Source organism: Oryctolagus cuniculus, chromosome 2 (genome assembly GCF_051225735.1).
Source record: "Oryctolagus cuniculus isolate XC-2025 breed Fujian yellow rabbit chromosome 2, ASM5122573v1, whole genome shotgun sequence".
In the NCBI taxonomy this organism is placed as follows: Eukaryota; Metazoa; Chordata; class Mammalia; order Lagomorpha; family Leporidae; genus Oryctolagus; species Oryctolagus cuniculus.
In genome coordinates this window covers 57,968,625-57,987,336 of record NC_142868.1, presented here as the reverse complement: position 1 = coordinate 57,987,336, position 18,712 = coordinate 57,968,625, and the positions used below count along the sequence as shown (strand labels likewise).

Genomic DNA, 18,712 nt, shown 5'->3' with positions numbered 1-18,712 from the left:
ACTGTATTACTAAATTACTATTACATAATTCAGGCACTTGTAACACACTATGAAAAACTGTTTTCTCAGCATATTCTTTTCATAAGTCTGACTAATTGTGACAAGTTACCTGTTATATAACGATTTGGAAAATTCTGCTAGTATTTATGATAAAACAACATAATGCGGTTAACAGAAGATAATTTATATTATTCTCTATTCCATGTATTTTTAAAATAATATTTTGGTATAAGTAATAGATCAGAAATAGGCTTTAAATTTTGCCTTAACCAATTTTTCTGTATTGATAACTATGAAATAGATATTTTTAAATAACTGCTTCTTTTAAAAAAAAGTTTTCAAACTTGGACAATATGTGTAGATTTTAAAATACTAGATTGCATTAAGCAGTTCTGATTATGTTCCGAGTAAAATAGTTGCATCTGATAATATCAGTGAATTTTCATAAATGAAATGAAAAAAAATTTTGATAAGTAATTCATGGTATCTTTTAAAAGAAAAATTAATTACAGTTTATTTTTTGCCTTTGTGTTATTATTAATTTTATTGACATAAAATAATGGTACATATCAGGAGTTATTTTAGTTATTGGGTTTACAGGTCATATTTATTTTCAAAAATGGCTTCAAATTTTTCATTTCTGTTTTTTTCAGTGAGTGAACTTTTTATTTCAAAATAATTTTCAAATTACAAAACAAAAATTATGAATTATTACAAAGATTTCTCAGGTACCTGAACCGAGCTTCCCTTAATTTTTTTAAAGATTAATTAATGTATTTATTTGAAAGAGTAACAGAGAGAGAGGGAGAGAGAGAGGTCTTCCATCTGCTGATTCACTACCAGCAGAAGGTATGAACTTCATTCTGGTCTCACATTCGGGTGGCAGGGTCCCAAGCACTTAGCCCATCTTCCATTACTTTTCCCAGGTCATTAGCATGGAGCTGGATTGGGAGTAGCCAGGACTTGAACCAATTCCCAAATGGGATGCTGGCATAGCAGATGGCTTCTTTACCCGCTATGCCACTAAGCCACTCTGTTATTAGCATTTTATTTTAGTATGATCTATTTGTCACAATTAAATGTGCTTTGATTCTATTAAAACTATTTGTATTTGATCATGTAGTGGTATGTATTGGTAGACTATCCCATTTTTGCTGTTTTACATGAAAGTTTTGAAGAAAACTGTGATGCATACATTTACCTGTGGATGTGTGTGTATACACACATTTGATCAGATGGTTTTATATATTGACCAATATATTTTCTTTATTTTTGGCCAATTCAAATTTAATAATGTAAATGTTGTTCACTTTTCAAGAGTACCTTTTAAATTTTTATGTTATTTTTATTGTTTTAAGCTAATAATATAAAATAAAGATCAAGACAATATTTGTTGAATTACATTATATGGGATTCATAACTAATATAAGCGTTCTCTTTAAAAGCCTGATGAAAACTTAATTGTAAGACTCAAATTACACTGTACATAAACTAATTTTGAAGAAAGACATGCACAGAGTATCTAATGTAATGCAATTAGCTATTGCTACTTTTGTAGTCATTGAGAAGCTTTCTTAAAATAAAAATAATAGGGGCCAGTGCTGTGTCTCAATGGGTTAATAAAGCCCCGGCCTGTAGAGCTGGCATCCCATATGAGCTCTGGTTCGAGTCCCGGCTGCTCCACTTCTGATCCAGTTCCCGATCTTGATGCACCTGGAAAAGCAGTGGAGAATGCCCAAGTGCTTGGGCCCCTGCGCCCACATGGGAGAACTGGAAAAATTCCTGGCTCTTGGCTTTGGCCTGGCCCAGCCAAGGTTTTTGCAGCTATTTGGGGGAGTGAATGAGCAGATGGAAGACCTCTCTCTCCCTGTCTCTACCTCTCTCTGTAACTCTGCCTTTCAAATAAATACAATCAATCTTAAAAACAAACAAACAAACAAACAAACAAACAAAAAACAACTAGTGGGGGCCATTGTGGTGCAGGTAGTGTTGCCACTTGGGACACCCACATTCTCCTATCAGAGTGCTGGTTTGAGTCCTGGCTAATCCTCTCTTCTGATCCAGTTTATGCTAATGTACTTGGGAGGCAGCAGGCCTGTGCTCCTGGCTTCCATTTGGCCTGACCCACGCTATTGTGGACATCTGGGGTATGAACCAGCAGATAGAAGATCTCTCTGTCTCTCCATCTCTCTGTAACTCTGACTTTCAAATAAAAAAATTCTTAAAAAAAAACAATGCTACTGTACTATACTATAAAATTTCAACTAAAGGAAAATTTTTTACATTCCATGAATTCTCACCATTAATGACCTGATTTTTTCTGAAAAAAATGTATAATTAGGCAGAAAAATATAATACTAAAAACAAACTCCCATTAATAAACAATGAGCTTTAAGATATGTATGATCAAAGAAATACTGCCTTATTATCAATGAATGCAAGATTTCCATTGGATTTTTTAAATTTTTAAAAGCATCCTCTTTCATGAACAGGAAAGGGATTCTGTCTAAGGGAGAGACATTCAAATCAAGGAGGGAGAAGCCTAGCATGGGAAGAGCATCAGATGAGTTAAGAAGGGAGCAGGGGCCAGCGCTGTGGCGCAGCAGGTTAACGCCCTGGCCTGAAGCGCCTGTATCCCATATGGGCACCAGTTCAGGTCCGGGCTGCTTGACTTCCTGTCTAGCTCTCTGCTATGGCCTGGGAAAGCAGTAGAAGATGGCCCAACTCCTTGGGCCCCTGCACCCATGTGGGAGACCCGGAGGAATGTCCTGGCTTCTGTCTTCAGATCAGCACCAGCTCTGGCCATTGCGACCAATTGGAGAGTGAAGACCTCTCTCTCTCTCTCTCTCTCTCTCTCTCTCTCTCTCTCTCTCTGCCTCTCCTTTCTCTGTGTAACTCTGACTTTCAAATAAATAAATAAAATCTTAAAAGAAGAAGAAGAAAGGAGCAGCATGAGTACAAAGCTTGACTTCAAGTTGGTGTGGGGTGCTAACCTGGCTGTGGTGGCATATGAGGTATTTTCTGTATCAGGAGTGCTTGGGAAGTGTAATGCTAAGTAGTGTAACAGAAGATTGTGGGGAGCAACTCGGACTAGACTAAGTTACTGGAATTAAGACTTATTCTATGCATCTGTTCTCCCACAATATGGCGCTGAGAAGGGAGTAGCAGCTTCTACGCAGCTGCCTCTCGCCAATTTGATTGACTGAGCTGCAGGAGCTGATCTTGCTCCTGATTGGAGGAGAGCAGCGTACTCTGCGTGTGGGTAGCAGAGTTGGGATTGGCGGAAGAGGACTATAAAGGAGGAGAGAGACAACATGCACCAGGAACATCTAAGGGGAACATCTATTTGAAGGAACACCTGTGCAGCCCCCGAGAGAGCCGGCCGGCGGTGTGCCACTCTCCTGCGGAAGTGGGGAATGTGGCCAGGGGGAACCGCCCTTCCACGGAGGTGGAAGGGACAGTAGCCAACCCGGGAAGAACCAGCAGCAAACCCGGGAAGGGCCGAGCAGACAAAAGAACAGCGCAGGGTCCTGTGTCGTTCCTCCGCGAAGAGGGGGAGCGACAAAGATCAAGGAAAGATTTTAAGCAGAAGAGCAACTATTGAATTGGTGACCTGTAGAGATAAAGAATAAAAAAAAATCTAGGCAGGCAAATTTGTTTCCAAGACACACATACAGAAGCACCACGTTATTTTGGAGCAATACAAATAATACAAATTATTTTCTTTTTTTAAAATTTATTTTATTTTATTTTATTTTTTGACAGGCAGAGTGGACAGTGAGAGAGAGAGAGAGACAGAGAGAAAGGTCTTCCTTTGCAGTTGGTTCACCCTCCAATGGCCACTGCGGCCAGTGCACTGCGCTGATCCGAAGCCAAGAGCCAGGTGCTTCTCCTGGTCTCCCATGCAGGTGCAGTGCCCAAGCACTTGGGCCATCCTCCACTGCACTCCCTGGCCACAGCAGAAAGCTGGACTGGAAGAAGGGCAACCGGGACAGAATCCGGTGCCCCGACCGGGACTAGAACCCGGTGTGCTGGCGCCACAGGCGGATGATTGGTCTATTGAGCCGCAGTGCCGGCCACAAATTATTTTCAAAATCATGTAAATCAGAAACATTAGTCTGAAGGAAACCTTGTCCTAGCAATCAGGACACCAGTCTCCCACATTTGAGTGCCCTGGTTCTAATCCCAGCTATGCCGTGATTCCATCTTCCTGCTAGTGCAGACCCTGGGAGGCAGTCATTTTGGCTCAAGTAGTTGAGTTGCTGCTACCCATGTAGGATACCTGGATTGAGTTCCCAGTTCCTGGCTTCAGATTTAGCTGTGTAAGAATTTGGGGAGTGAACCAGAAAAATCAATCTCTGTCCTCTGTCCACTTTCCTCTTCCCCTCTCCTCTGCCCTCCTTCTTTCTCTCTCCTCCTCCTCCCTGTCTCCCTCTCTCCATGTCCATCTCAGTCCTTATCATATTCATTAATTAAAACATTTACTTAAAAAAAAAGCTTTTCTTGAATTAGTTTGCTTATCACACTAATGAGTCTTGCTTCAGTTGTCAATGTTTTCAGTTTCTCAGCTTTGGAATTTAATAGTTCTAAAACAAGGGTCTCTGTGTACTCTTTCTCCACTGTTTATTGATGTAAATGTATGATTCTATTTTGAATTTGTTGGAGAGTCATATTGATAACCCTTAGCACCGGATAATTATCAAAGCAAAATTAGAGACAGTTATATTAAGTGCAAGTCCAAACATTGCTAGTTATTTAGCTGTATGATGTTGTATCATGTATACGCTAACCCCAATTTCTTCTTCCAAAATTTGAATATAAGAATTTATTACAGAAAGGATTTTGAATTGTTTCCCCAGCCCAATTTCATAAACACTCATTAACACTTATTCTGGAAGAAAATAAACTGGTTTTTCTAAAGATTTATAAGAAGACAACAAAAGAAAATTGTTTTAACAATCATTCATTCCCCAAGATTCTCATCATTGGTCCTAAAGTAGAAAATTCTGATGATTTTCACATGTGTCTGCAAGGTGGACATTGTGCAAGTTTTAAGGCTAGAAATCTCATTTGGGCCTGTCCTTCTTGTTTGTTGATATAAATTTTCCAATTAAGTATATAATAAGTATTATTCAGTCACCCACCATGTGTCGAATTCTAGCCTAACACAATTTCTGAACACCACAAAAATTCTTGACCTTATTGTTTTACATGTTGGTATCCATAAATAAATCCATACACAAAATCAGTTAGTTAGATAAATAATATTTTAGAGGGTGTTGAGTGTTACAGGGGAAAAAAAGCAATTCTTAGGATATAAGGCCAGGTATAAACTGGTTATGTTTGTGGTAATCTCCTACCTCTGCTATCCAAAGTTAGAGTCAGTCTTGTCAGTCCCCCTGGCATCTTGGTAGCCTGTGTACACTTTGACCATAGAAAGTGGCAGATGATGCTGTTGCCATTTCTGGACAGTATTTAAGAAAACTGTAAACTTCTGCTTTCTCTCTCTTGAAACTCTTGCTCTTTGGGAATCCATCCATTATTTCTCACCATGATGTGAGAAAACTCAAAACAGATCCTGGGAGAGGCCACAGGAAAGGAGGCATTACTAGGAAGTGCCCAGCTTCCCAGGCATGCTAGCTGGAGCGCTGTACTTGCACTGAAGAGCTAGCTTGGCTATGCGGCTTACTCTTAACCGTTCTTATGGCAGTAGGTCTGTTCCCCTTCTAACTACAACTATGAATGATCCCAAGAAAAAACTGTCTTAAAAACACTTGATATTTTGATAAATTGTTATCTTAAGCTAATACTCTGGATAACTTGATAGGAAACAAAAGGTAACCCAACACACAAATACATGACTGTACACATAGATTCATGATATTTTAAACAAAAGCCTGAAGGTTGTGAGAGAGCAAGTCATGCAGATGTCTAGAGGATTTTTTTTAATGGTCTGTTCATTACAGGGGAAGAGAAATCCCTCAAATAAACAAGATACGTGCTACAGAAAACTCACAGTGTTTAGAATTCAGACAACTTAGGATGCTCCACTTTTTTTCTTTCCAATAATTGCTTTTGTACCTCAGAAACTTGTCTTAACCAATACATCACCCTAGGGCCTTATTTATCACGGTTACAACAGCATGGTTCTAAGCATTATGGAAGCAATTAACTTTTCTGCCTGAGGGAAACAAGTTTAATTAATCAAAACATTCTTGATAATCATGTTGACCAGTACAGAAGGCCGTGTAATTGGTGATATATTTATAAAAGTATCTATGTTTTAATATTAATTTTAGAAAGTTCCATCATAAACACATTTTAAAAGAAAAATATTCTTTCTGAAAGAGTCACAGTAAGTAGGCTTTCAGACACTTTTCATTATCTACTCTCAAAGATCATTTTTCTGTATATAATTATAGCTGACTTTTATGGAGCTGTAAAGATTGTTAACAGATAATCCTTTGAAATTCAGCAATATTCCTGATGCATAAGAACTGTTTGAAAAAGTTATATATGTATTAGTTGTATAAACCATGTATTTCAAATGATGATTTGCACAGATTCTTAGAGTAATTCCTTTTTAATTCCTGTATTACACATATTCCTAATTTAATAGCTATTTTGAAAGAATTTTGGCATTTAATATAATTTATATGAAACTGTGTGGTTTCCATATGCTGCTACATCTGTACATCCCAACCAACTGAAGCATTTGATAAAAACAGACAGGATTCTCAACAGAGGAGATCCTGGGATATCTATTTTTGACAAAATCCCTGCTGATTTTGACATGGAGCCACAAAACTAGGAGGGTATAAAACTTGCATCCAAGCTCTACAGATCCTTTTCCTTCTTAAAGATATTTCTTTTAAAATTAGAAACTGGTTTGTCTAAGTGCCGTAATTTGTCAATGACTAGCATATTTAAAATAAAATCATATCATTTGATTTTGTTATCTTGTTAATGCCACTTTGTCTTGAATTACTGAAATGCTTACCTAAGGTGTACTTTGTTTAGCACAGAACACATTTGAATAACATGTCAATACAAATTTGGTATTATTCAGGTATTACTTGAGAGTTATAGTCTAGATTGCTATCAAACATAAGTAATCATAGCATTCATTAAGAGTTAAATATTAGAAAGTATGTGTGCTGGGCCGGCGCCGCAGCTCACTAGGCTAATCCTCCACCTAGCGGCGCCGGCACACCGGGTTCTAGTCCCGGTCGGGGCGCTGGATTCTGTCCTGGTTGCCCCTCTTCCAGGCCAGCTCTCTGCTATGGCCAGGGAGTGCAGTGGAGGATGTCCCAAGTGCTTGGGCCCTGCACCCCATGGGAGACCAGGAGAAGCACCTGGCTCCTGGCTTCAGATCAGCGTGGTGTGCTGGTGGCAGCGCGCCGGCCTCGGCGGCCATTGGAGGGTGAACCAACGGCAAAGGAAGACCTTTCTCTCTGTCTCTCTCTCACTGTCCACTCTGCCTGTTAAAAAAAAAAAAAAAAAGTAAGAAAGTATGTGTGCTAAACACTTTGCAGCAAACATATAGTACATTTTTAGACTGCTTTTAGTTATTCTTCTGGTATGCTACACTTTATAAGGTTTTTTGTTTTTTTTTTTTTATAAACTTCTATTTGAATCACTCTTTTTTCCAAACCCTCTATCATTGTAATTTGCTGAGGAGTGCTGTGATGTGGCTGCTGTCTTTGGGCACTCAGAATATCACAATAGTAGATGTTTCCACAGGATGTTTCTGGGAAGATTTCTGAAAAGATGCTGGAAATTTCTATTTTTATTTTTCATTATTATGTAGGCTGAAATAGGACAGAGACCATTTTTTAATTTTTTATTTTGCCTATTTGAGACACAGACCCACACCCAGACAGAGAGGGAAGGAAAGAGAGAGAGAGAGAGAGAGAGAGAGAGAGAGAGAGAAAGAGAGAGAAATATTTTACATCCATTGTTTCACTCCAGCAACAGCCTGGACTCGGCCAGAAAGAAACCAGGAGCCAGGAACTGCATCCAGCTCTCCCATGTGGGTGGCAGTGACCTGCTACTTTCCACGGTGTGCATTGTAAGAAAGCTGGATAGGAAGTGGAAGTGGGATTGTAACCTAGGCCTATGGAAATGGGACATGGGCATCCCACGAGGCGGTTTAACTTGCTTTACCTCAATGGCTGCTCCAAAGATCAGTTTTCTTGTTGTTTCTGTACACATAGTATACAGTACTAATCAAAAATTATTCATTGAATATTGACATAGTGATTCAGTGTCTTTGCAGTTAATATAGACAGAAACATCAGTAAGCATGTGAAACGACATAGCCCAGTCAGGTGTTGAATTAATTGTTCTCTCAAGAGTATTTCTATTCAAAGGACTTGCTCGTTTCCCTGTACAGTAGGATAACAGAAAGTCAGGTTGGCTTTACTCCACTAACATTTTCACAGATGGTTAAGAATCCTAGGGCTAAACTGGAATTGTTACAAGTTTATAGAAATGGCTTTCTGAAAAAAAAAATTGCTTTAACTTTAGCTAGTTCATCATTTCCTTTCTCTGGTGAAGGCTGTGTCTAAGATATTTATTTCCTGTGACTCCAGTGCTGTATCCTCCTTTCTTAATTTCCAAGAGCTCTCGTAACAATGAAAGCCAGCTCTGGCTTCTCACCCTCTTGGTATCAGCAGGGCAGCAGGGCAGCAGTGGTAGCAGAGGGTGTAAATAATACAGAAGGAGATTCATTCCCCAGGGAGAATTCGTTGAGTCCCACCAACGGGCAACCATATTCTTCAATTCTAGGAAACGTTTTATGTTAATTATCTGATGCTTTGTTAATTTCCATTTTAATTGTTGGACCTCATGATTCTTGGTTGTGGATGTTGTCCTTTCTCTTGTGATCGTCTAAGTTGGGCATCTTCTCCCCAATTTTCACCTTTTTTTGTTTGTTTTATTTTGCCATAAGTTTCCTTTCTTTGTCTTTACTTCCTCCCACTAAAATGTAAACTTATGCTATCATCTTTTTTGGAAAGATTTCATTTATTTATTTATTTGAGAGGCAGAATTACAGACAGTGAAAGGGAGAGACAGAGAGAAAGTTCTTCCACCTGCTGGTTCACTATGGCGTCAATGGCCGGAGCTGTGCCTATCTGAAGCCAGGAGCCAGGAGCTTCACCCAGGTCTCCAATGCAGATGCAGGGGCCCACGGACTTGGGCATCTTCCATCTTGCTTTCCCAGGCCACAGCAGAGAGCTGGATCAGAAGAGGAGCAGCCGGGACTAGAACCAGTGCCCATATGGGATGCCAGCGCTCCAGGCAAGGGCTTTAACTTGCTATGCCACAGCGCCGGCCCCTATCATATTTTTAATAGGAGATTTTAAATTTTTAAATTCTTATTACAATTCCATGTATTTTATCCTAGAGAAACCTATGCATATATAAGTTAATGTGTTACTGTGTTTATTTTAATTTATCATCAGCTGTCTGTTTTTCTCTAAGTTCTCTATTTTGGTTGTTTTCCATGTTGAAGGCATTCCTCAACTATTTAGAGGTGTTTAGTTGCCCCTTTATAACAATGATCTACCGTACAATTTAGTATACTAAACTAAGTAACAGGGAAGCTTCCCTTGTTCCAAAAAAATTAAGTTTTGAACAAATATGTGTGCATTTAAAGCATATGTAATCAGGAAAATACATTTACTTTTAGATGGGCACTATGGTAAGAGAGTAATCAGAATGCACAGAGGTCAAAAATAAAGTAAAAGAGGATTTCAGAGAAGTAAGCAAAATAGCTTTGAAACCAGCAGCGGGAATGTCTTCTTCTTCCTTTCCACAGGCTCTGCTTTCGTGTCCTGGAGTTGGGGTTAGAGGTCAGGAAACGAAGCCTGAAATCTGTTGGAATACACAGCACAAAAGCTAGGGTTGTGAAGGGCTGCAGTGAAAGGCTGAACCTAGAAAACAAAAAGAAATAAAACAATCAAGCAAACAAAAGGAACAACCAGGATGCTAAAAGTCAGTCTAAGAAAGAAAGGAAAATTGCTTTTCTTTCACCTTGGGTGGGTTAGGCGGAAACAAAATCTCCTCATAGTCTGATACCACACACCAGCTCTCCTGTGAGTCTCTGATCTATGTTTGTGCTACCTTTAGAGATTTAAAAATATACATCTGTGTGTTAATTTAAAGGTATTCTTGATAAATTTCAAAAGAGTGATATCATATAGATCAAGTACTCTAATAACAATTCAGATACTGACAAATAACAAACAGAAAACTAGAAAAAAAGCTCTGATTTTTGGAAAGCAAAAGAAATAATGAAAAAAATCAAATAAATAAATGACTTATAGGTTAAAAAACAGTGGACTTTAGAAAGTGTTTATAACTAAACAATAATAAAAAAGACTACGTATCAGAATTTGTGGAATTCACTAAAAGCAGAATTAGAGGAAAGCTGATGGCCTCAGTTCATTAACTGAGGCAAAGAGAAAGACTGAAAATTGATGAGTTGAGTATCTACCTCAAAATACTACAAAATGTGTGGCAAAATAGACTCCATGAAAGTAAAAATAAATTAAAATAGAAGTGAATGAAACAAAGCATTGTGTAAAAATGAAATATTTTAAGAGTAGTAACACTGAAAAGCCTTTGGCATCAATTATCATGGCAGTCAGTAGTGCTATTTGCCAAGCACATGTGGTCCTCTGTTTTCTGGTAAGCGGTAGAATTGCACTTTTTATTCTGTGTGGTTTTCAAGAGGCATGCGATTCTTTCCAGCCATTGGGCTGTGAGTAAGAAATGGTCTATTTTACCAGAGGCCAGAAAACTTAATTTACAAAGTGAGATTGCCTTCACCAAACCATTTTGTTTACTAGTATTGTGACTAACAATATTGAACATGATGTCTCCTTTAGCAGCCTGAGTTCTGAATAGCTATATGGGAAAAGATCCCCACCACTGATGTGGTATAGATATTCTTTCCTGATTGAAAAATAAAATGTGGTGTTTCAAGCCATTGAAAGAAATTTTGCTTTTCTAGTAAACAGCATAGAATGTGGACTGTCCTGACAGATGCACTTCAATAATAGATGGAGAGAGAGTGAAAGTGGGAATGAGAGAGAGGGAAGAGGAAGGGAAGAAAAAGAAGAGAGGAGAGGGGGAGGTAGGGAGAGAGGGAAGTAAGGGTGAAAGGAAAAACAAAAGAGAGAACTAAGACAATCAAGGAAGACAAAATGAAAATGTGTGCAGACAAGGAATTAAAAATGCAAAAGGAAGTTATGTATAATTACATGAAAAGATTTAATCTTATATGGAGTTTGAAGATGTCTATAAAATTTGAACTTGGCAAGGACACTTCAAAAGAAATAGAAAACTTGAATAATTCTATAACCGTTAGTAAAGTAGTTCGGTTGTGATTCTTCCCACAAAATACAGAAGTTCGTAGTTGATTTTAATGGTTAGTACTACAAGACATTTTTATACAGATAATTATAACCTTATGCAGACTTTCCAAGGGTATAGAAAAAAGAAATCAGTGTACAAGGCTACTTTGAATTAGATTCCAAAAAAAAAAGAAAAGAAAAATTAGATGTCAAGCAAGTTAATTAACATATATATCCCTCTATGCTATCCTCATTAATTATATTTTAGACCATATCTGAAATTCCTTTGTCTCTATTTCAATCTATTTTACCACAATTAGTCTATTAAATTCTTTCTCAGATATTCTAGGCACACACCTGCCTCAGGGCATTTGCATTTACTTCCTCTCTTTTCTTGGATAACTTCATGGGTGAAGGCTCCTTTGCCGCCTTCACCCATGTCGCTTTAGACAGGCTCTTTATTAAAAACTGAAAACTATTTTTCTAATACTGTGGCTCCCTTCTCTCTGTAGGATCTCTTCATTGCAGTTTTTGCAATCTCATATGTGTATCTTCAGCTTTTTGCTTATTACCTATCTCCCATTGTAAAATAACACCATTTTGTTGATTTGGTTTACTTGTACCGCCTGATCAGTTAGCAGAGAACCTGATACCTGATGAGGACTTAATAGTGATAAATAAATTGATAAATGCAGATTTATTAAATAATTTTGGCATGATACATTCAATAAAATATTAAGTAATAAAATATGTTGGATTTTTATTCAGGAATATAAGTTTAATTAAGAGAAATCTATAGAAATGGCATAAAAAAGGAAGATAAAAGCATAACCTTATTTTAATAGAGTGGATAAAAGCATATTACAGAATTCAGAGCAAAAGAGACATTTAACCAACAAACCAACCAACAGTAAATGATAAAATATGGCAAGTGTTTCTTTAATATCAGGAACATACACAAAAATGTATTTTCTTATGGCTTCTACTCTTCTTACTGCATTTTATGTAACACTATGATAATAAAAGATGAAAGATAAAAATATTGAAAAGAAAGGAATAATAAGATTTAATATTATCAACAGAATTGCAATGTAATACACAATGTAATTCAGAATAAACAAAAGAATTTTCAAGTTACCAAATACAAAATTCATTACAAAAATAATAGCCGCTTAGTGGGCTAAGTCTCCACCTGCAGCTTGGCATCCCATATGGGTGCCAGTTCGTGTTCCGGTTGCTCCTTTTCTGATCCAGCTCTCTGCTATGGTCAGGGGAAGCAGTAGAAGATAGCCCCAGTGCTTGGGCCCCTGCACCCACATGGGGTACCCGAAAGAAGCTCCTGGCTCCTGGCTTCAGATCAGTCCAGCTTCAGCTGATACAGCCATTTGGGGAGTGCAGCAATGGAAGACCTTTCTCTCCGTCTCTCCCTCTCTCTGTTTATAACTCAACCTCTCAAATAAATAAAATCTTAAAAAAAAAATCGGTAAGAATCCCAATGGGTTAATTTGCATAATCAAACTGTTTCTAAAATTTTCGTGGTAAAGTAAGTGAGTAATGAATAACCGTGATATACATGTGCAGGACGATGTAGTTGAGGGGATTTACTGTACTACAAATCAAGACAGTGATGGAATAGAATATAAGCAGGGTGCTATTGGCTCAGAAATAGACAGACTAAAGGGACAGAATAGATGGCTCACAAACAGATCCATACCTTTTTAGATACTTGATAATGACAGAGTTGGCATTTGTCAGTAGAGAAGGAATCAACTCTAAGGCAAATTTTACCTGGAAATATTTATTGATTAATAAATTGTCAATCTCACTGTTAATTTCCATTCTTTTCAATTTTACTCATCAACCTCACTTGTCAGTCTTCAGGAAAAAAAACATTATTTCACTAGATAAATCTATAGTTATGTTGTTTCTTCCTGCCCATTGTCTGTCTCCCATGATATATTTTGCTGTTGTTTTAGGTTGTTTTCCTTTTACTTGTTTTGACATAGTTTGAGAAGTGAGCAAAACCAAGGATTTGTGTTCATTTCACAAGGTTTAGATGATAGTAGATTAATAACCTATTATCTCTCCTAAAATGATATCCCATCTCAGAAACTTCTATTTTCTTTGAAGTTTTTATATAAGCACAAATAAATAAATATATAACCTCATCAGGCAAATGCTAATGCTTTAGAGTGTCTTGAGAGTAAAATCTTGTAATTCTTTCAATACTTATTTTCATCTTGAAGCTGAAAGCATAGAGTCTTCTCAATTGAAAATGTATAAGCAGAAACCATGTATATAGGTAATGACAAAACATTCAGATTCCATGTACAGTCTTTGAACTTACAGCTCTTCTGATAATGGCTAGCACTGAAAATGTTTCCTATACAAAGTAAGCTTTATTGTTTTCATGGAGATTTTCTCAAAAAGGATATTTTCTCCAGCGCCAGCACTCCGTTTACAATGCTTTCACTAATATTCATCTAATAGAGTGTTGTTTTTTCATTTTCATTTGTGATTCAGTAAAAACATGATGGTGGGGGCAGCAGAATCCTGGGTTTTAAGGGGTGATTGTTGAAAGCGCATCCCGGGCTCAGGGGCACAGTTGCTATGGTAACTCTGCAGCTCTGCCAAGGCTGTTTCTCACTGTGGGTGGGAAGAAGCTCCCCTGCCAGCAGCTACGTGGGATTCTGGCAGCTGGAGAGAACACTGAAGTGATGCACTGCTTCCCCAGATGGGAGTTCTGAGAGCCTTCTCTTAACACCGACAGGCAGCTCAGGCTCTGTGGAGAGTGGGGCTAATTAGGATAGAGCCCATTACAAGTGCAATATGTGCTAGATGAGAAACTTCAAGTTTTGTCCTGTGAATACAAGTTTTGCAGGGAAGCAGGTCTCAAACTGAAAGATTCCAGCCTCACCTCAGGATAAAGGAGATTTACAGGAATATTTACCAATATAGGTAATATATCTCTCAAGGATTTAAGTGGCAACATTCAAATAGGGATTAAAAAAAGTACCTCGATTTCATTTGGCGATGGTACACTCTTTGGAAATGTGTATTCACTCATATTTCAATTTGGTTTTACCCCAGTAACGGAATTTATCGCATACTTTGCTAAATTTGAGAGCCATTAGTCAACAATTAATGGTCTAGTGCTACAACTTAGGCTCCCTCCTTGTGGTCACAGAACATTGCATAGATTCTATCCTTGGTCCATCTAAAAATACAGTGGGGGAGGTCGCCTAAGTAGAAACTGATTCTGAATTAGTAATCTAGTTGACCAGAAATCCTCAGTGGCAGACCTGGTGACCATTCATGAGCTTACCACTTTATATGTTTTATGTTGACTCGTTCAATAAACTTTAGGTTCTGGGATCCAGCGAAGGTATTTCCTATAAATGTATCTGGTATTTGGACTCTTTTATTTATATTTGAACTTCTGATGGTTTTGTTGAGCATGTTCATCTGATTTTGACACTCCAGATTATCTGCTGTAGAAATCTCTCACAACTATACAAAATGCTTTGAGAATAGCAAGTAAGAGAAAACACAGAATAATGGGGTTTGTAATCATGGGCTATTTGATGTCCTTGCCGAAATTAAAGATAGCTCTTTGTAGGGTTGGTACGAATTTAATTTCCTTTTCTCCCCATTATTTTTTAAAAAATCAGTAAGATGAGAATTTTACAACGCTTAAAGTCCCAATTTTCTTCCACCCTGTAAATCTTCACCTAAAACTGTGCTCAATGACATTCAGATACTACACACACTGGTCTCAACCATCTGCTGGTGAAATATCTTCCTACTATACCAAGTTTCAAGCTGTTCTAACCTTTTCTGCCTCCCCACGTTGTGAGTGTGCGTGTGTGTATGTGTCAGGGGAGGAATGTGCAGGAAATGATTCTGCTTGCATAAGCAGGAGCTGCAGAGTGGGGAGGTGTTCAGACTCTTGGGCAAGTGAGACAAGGCTATAATTCTTAATACAATTAGTAATATTAAAATTGGGTATCAGCTCAATTTCTAAACATAAGCTACTTCGCATAGGAACATTGTAATTATTTTATGTCTCAGATGTTGATATCCACATGCAGATTGAACATCCCTGAAATCTGAAGTGATCCAAAATAAAAATTTTTTAGCACAGACATGACTCCAAGAGTAGAAAATTCCACACTTGATTTCATATGATGGGTTTCAGTCAAAACACGGGCACACTATGAATATTCTATAAAATTACTTTCAGGCCATCTATGTGAAGGTGCATACGAAAAATAATAAGGCTACTTTGCAGGAGGCCAGAGTTGTAGCTCAGTAGGTTTAGCCGCCTCCAATGCTGGCATCTCATAAGGGTCCCAGTTTGAATTCCACTGCTCCACTTCTGACCAAGCTCTTTGCTAATGAGCAGTGGAAGATGGCCCAAGTACTTGGGCTCCTGCTACCCATGTGGGAGACCCAAATGAAACTCCTGGCTCCTGGCTTTGGCCTTACTCCACTCTGACCATTGTAGCCACTTCGGGAGTGACTCAGCAGATGGAAAATCTCTCTCTCTCCCTCTGTGTGTGTGTGTGTGTGTGTGTATGTGTGTGTGTTTCTCTGAAACTCTGACTTTCAAATAAAATTAATAACTATTTCTTTAAAAATGTCTCTTTAAAGTAAACTAAAAAGTATGGAGAGGGGCTGGCACTGTGTTATAGAGTCTAAGCCTCCACCTGCGGTGCCAGCCGGTTTGTATCCTGGCTGCTCCTTTTCCAATCCAGCTCTCTGCTTCTGGCCTTGAAGAGCAGTAGAAGATGGCCCAAGTGCTTGGGCCCCTGTACCGGCATGGGAGACCCAGAAGAAGTTCCTGGCTGCTGGCTTGGATCATCCCAGCTCCAGCTATTAGGGCCAGCTGGGGAGTCAACCAGAGGATGGAAGACCTTTCTCTTTATCTCTCCATCTCTCTGTCTGTAACTCTGTCTCTCAAATGAAAAAAAAAATTTAAATTCATACCATCTGCAGGATACCTCATTATTATTTGCAAATATTCCAAACTCCGGGAAAAAAATGAAATCGAAAACATTTTGTCCCCAAACATTTCAGAAAAGGGATACTTGACTTGCATATGCATTCCTATGACTTCCTATGCCTAAGTACAATAGGAACAATCTATTTAAAGACCATTTATTACTACTATAATTTGTTATGTGGGAGTCTTCATCATTACAAAAGGGGATTTGATCAAAATTTTCCAAAATGAAGAAAGTAGAAGGGAGTCTTTGGAATAAGGATTTGAGTGGAGGAGGCAAGAGGATAGAAGTGGACATAGGTGAAACTGAGATCATCAGATCATCTTTTGAAGCACTGTCAGCCCTTTTACCTAAATTTACATTTATCAACAGATGGAACATAGTATCTCATCGATATATATTATTGAAAAACATTTATACTTAAGCATTTTTCTAGTTAATTTCTTGGAAGATATCTAGCAGTCACCTAGAAAATTCTGACTTTTTAATAGATTTATTTATTTATTTGAAAGGCAGAGTTACAGAGAGGCAGAGAGAGAGACAGAGAAAGAGGTCTTGCATCCACTGTTTCATCTGGATCAAGTTTCTTCTGGGTCTCCCACATAGGTGCAGGGGCCATCTTCTAAGGCTTCCCCAGGCCATAGCAGAGAGCTGGATCAGAAGTGGAGCAGCTGGGACTCGAACTGGTGCCCGTATGGGATGTTGGCACTGCAGGCAGTGGCTTTACCCAGTACACCATAGCACTGACCCCCTAAAATATACTTCGAATATTAGTAACATTTTTTCTGATGTTTCAGGCTAAATGCTTGAATCAGTTCTTCGATAATAGGGACTTAGGAGACTTCCAAAAGCAAACTAACAACATGAGGTGAAAGAACTTTTGGCATACATATAACATTATGATAAGATTATTAATAATAATTAAACTTATGCTTAATAGTGGTAGCTAACATTTTTGAGTAATTGATGTATGTCCAGAATTATTTTATATATTAGTTCACTTAATCCTCACAGGAACAATATGAGGGAAATTCTCTCATGTTAGCTTCTTTTTTTTTTTTTTTTTTGAAGATTTATTTTTGTTTGTTTGAAAGGCAGAGTTACAGGGAGAGACAGAGAGAGAGAGAGAAATCTACCATCCGCTGGTTCACTCCCTAAATGGCCACAATGGTTGGAGCTAGGCTGATCTGAAACCAGGAGCCAGGAGCTTCTTCTGCGTCTCCTACATGAGCACAGGGACCCAAGTATCTGGGCCATTTTCTGCTGCTTTCCCAAGCACATTAGCAGGGAGCTGGATCAGAAATGGAGCAGCTGGGAACCGAATCACTCTCTGTATGGGATGCTGGCACTGCAGACGGCAGCTTAACCCGCTGTGCCACAGCACCAGCCCCTCATTGTTACCTTTTATAGTTGGTAAGATGAAAAAAAATAATTTGCTGATCCCATGATGGGTTCAAGATTCTCTTGAGCTGCGCTGTTTTGTACTATGTCAGTATCTTTCGCATGTTTTTGAAATGTAAGTCACAAGAAATAGATTTTACATTGTAAATCACTACATAAATAGTATATGTAAGTATCTGAATTCAAAAATAATTTCTCTTACTGTTTGAAATGCATTCAAATATCATCTGTCTTATTCTCTTCCACTTTTTAAATGTTATGACCAATATTCACTAATTAATTTTGCAATGCAATAAGTGGTTTTCCTTCACTGTTTGAAAAACACAGCTACAGAGAGTTCAAAAAATGCTGAAATAAAAATGTAAGCTGTGTAATTTGAGAGCAACAAATTCATGATAAAATTATATGTGCATATACACACACGTACATGTATGGTGAAGATAATCACAGGAAGTCAAGGTTGGCAAGGAATGACTTCTGTGGATCTTGGGGTGGAAGAAGAAACCATCAGTGGTAGCAAACATTCTCCTATCTCAAAAAGATGGACTTACAATTAAGACATTTGATCTTTATAATTTCTCAGAAATTCTAGGACTTGATGCATATGTTTGACCTGACTTGATGCATATGTTTACCTTCCCATAGTGCTGATGTTGAAGAAAACAGTTTTAAGCATTTTTCTAAGCTATGAATTTTGGGGAAGAGTGTTGTGGCACAGGGGTTGACCCATTGTTTGGTACACCTGCATCCCATAAAGGAGTGCTGGTTTGAGTTCCAGCTTCCTGCTGAGCACCTTGGGAGGCAGCAGATGATGGCTCAAGTGCTAAGATCCCCTACTACACCCAAAGGGAGATCTTGATGGGGTTCCAGGCTCTGCCTTCAGCCTGACTGAGCTCCAGATGTTCAGACATTTGGGGAATGAACCAGCAGATGGAAAAAAAA

At 38.3% G+C, this 18,712-nt stretch overlaps 1 protein-coding gene across 4 annotated transcripts in view; it reads left to right on the top strand.

The window, feature by feature from the left end:
• The window catches only part of GPM6A (glycoprotein M6A), a 345,190-nt gene that overhangs the window by 264,055 nt on the left and 62,423 nt on the right, over positions 1 to 18,712 (top strand). The window lies entirely within an intron of this gene.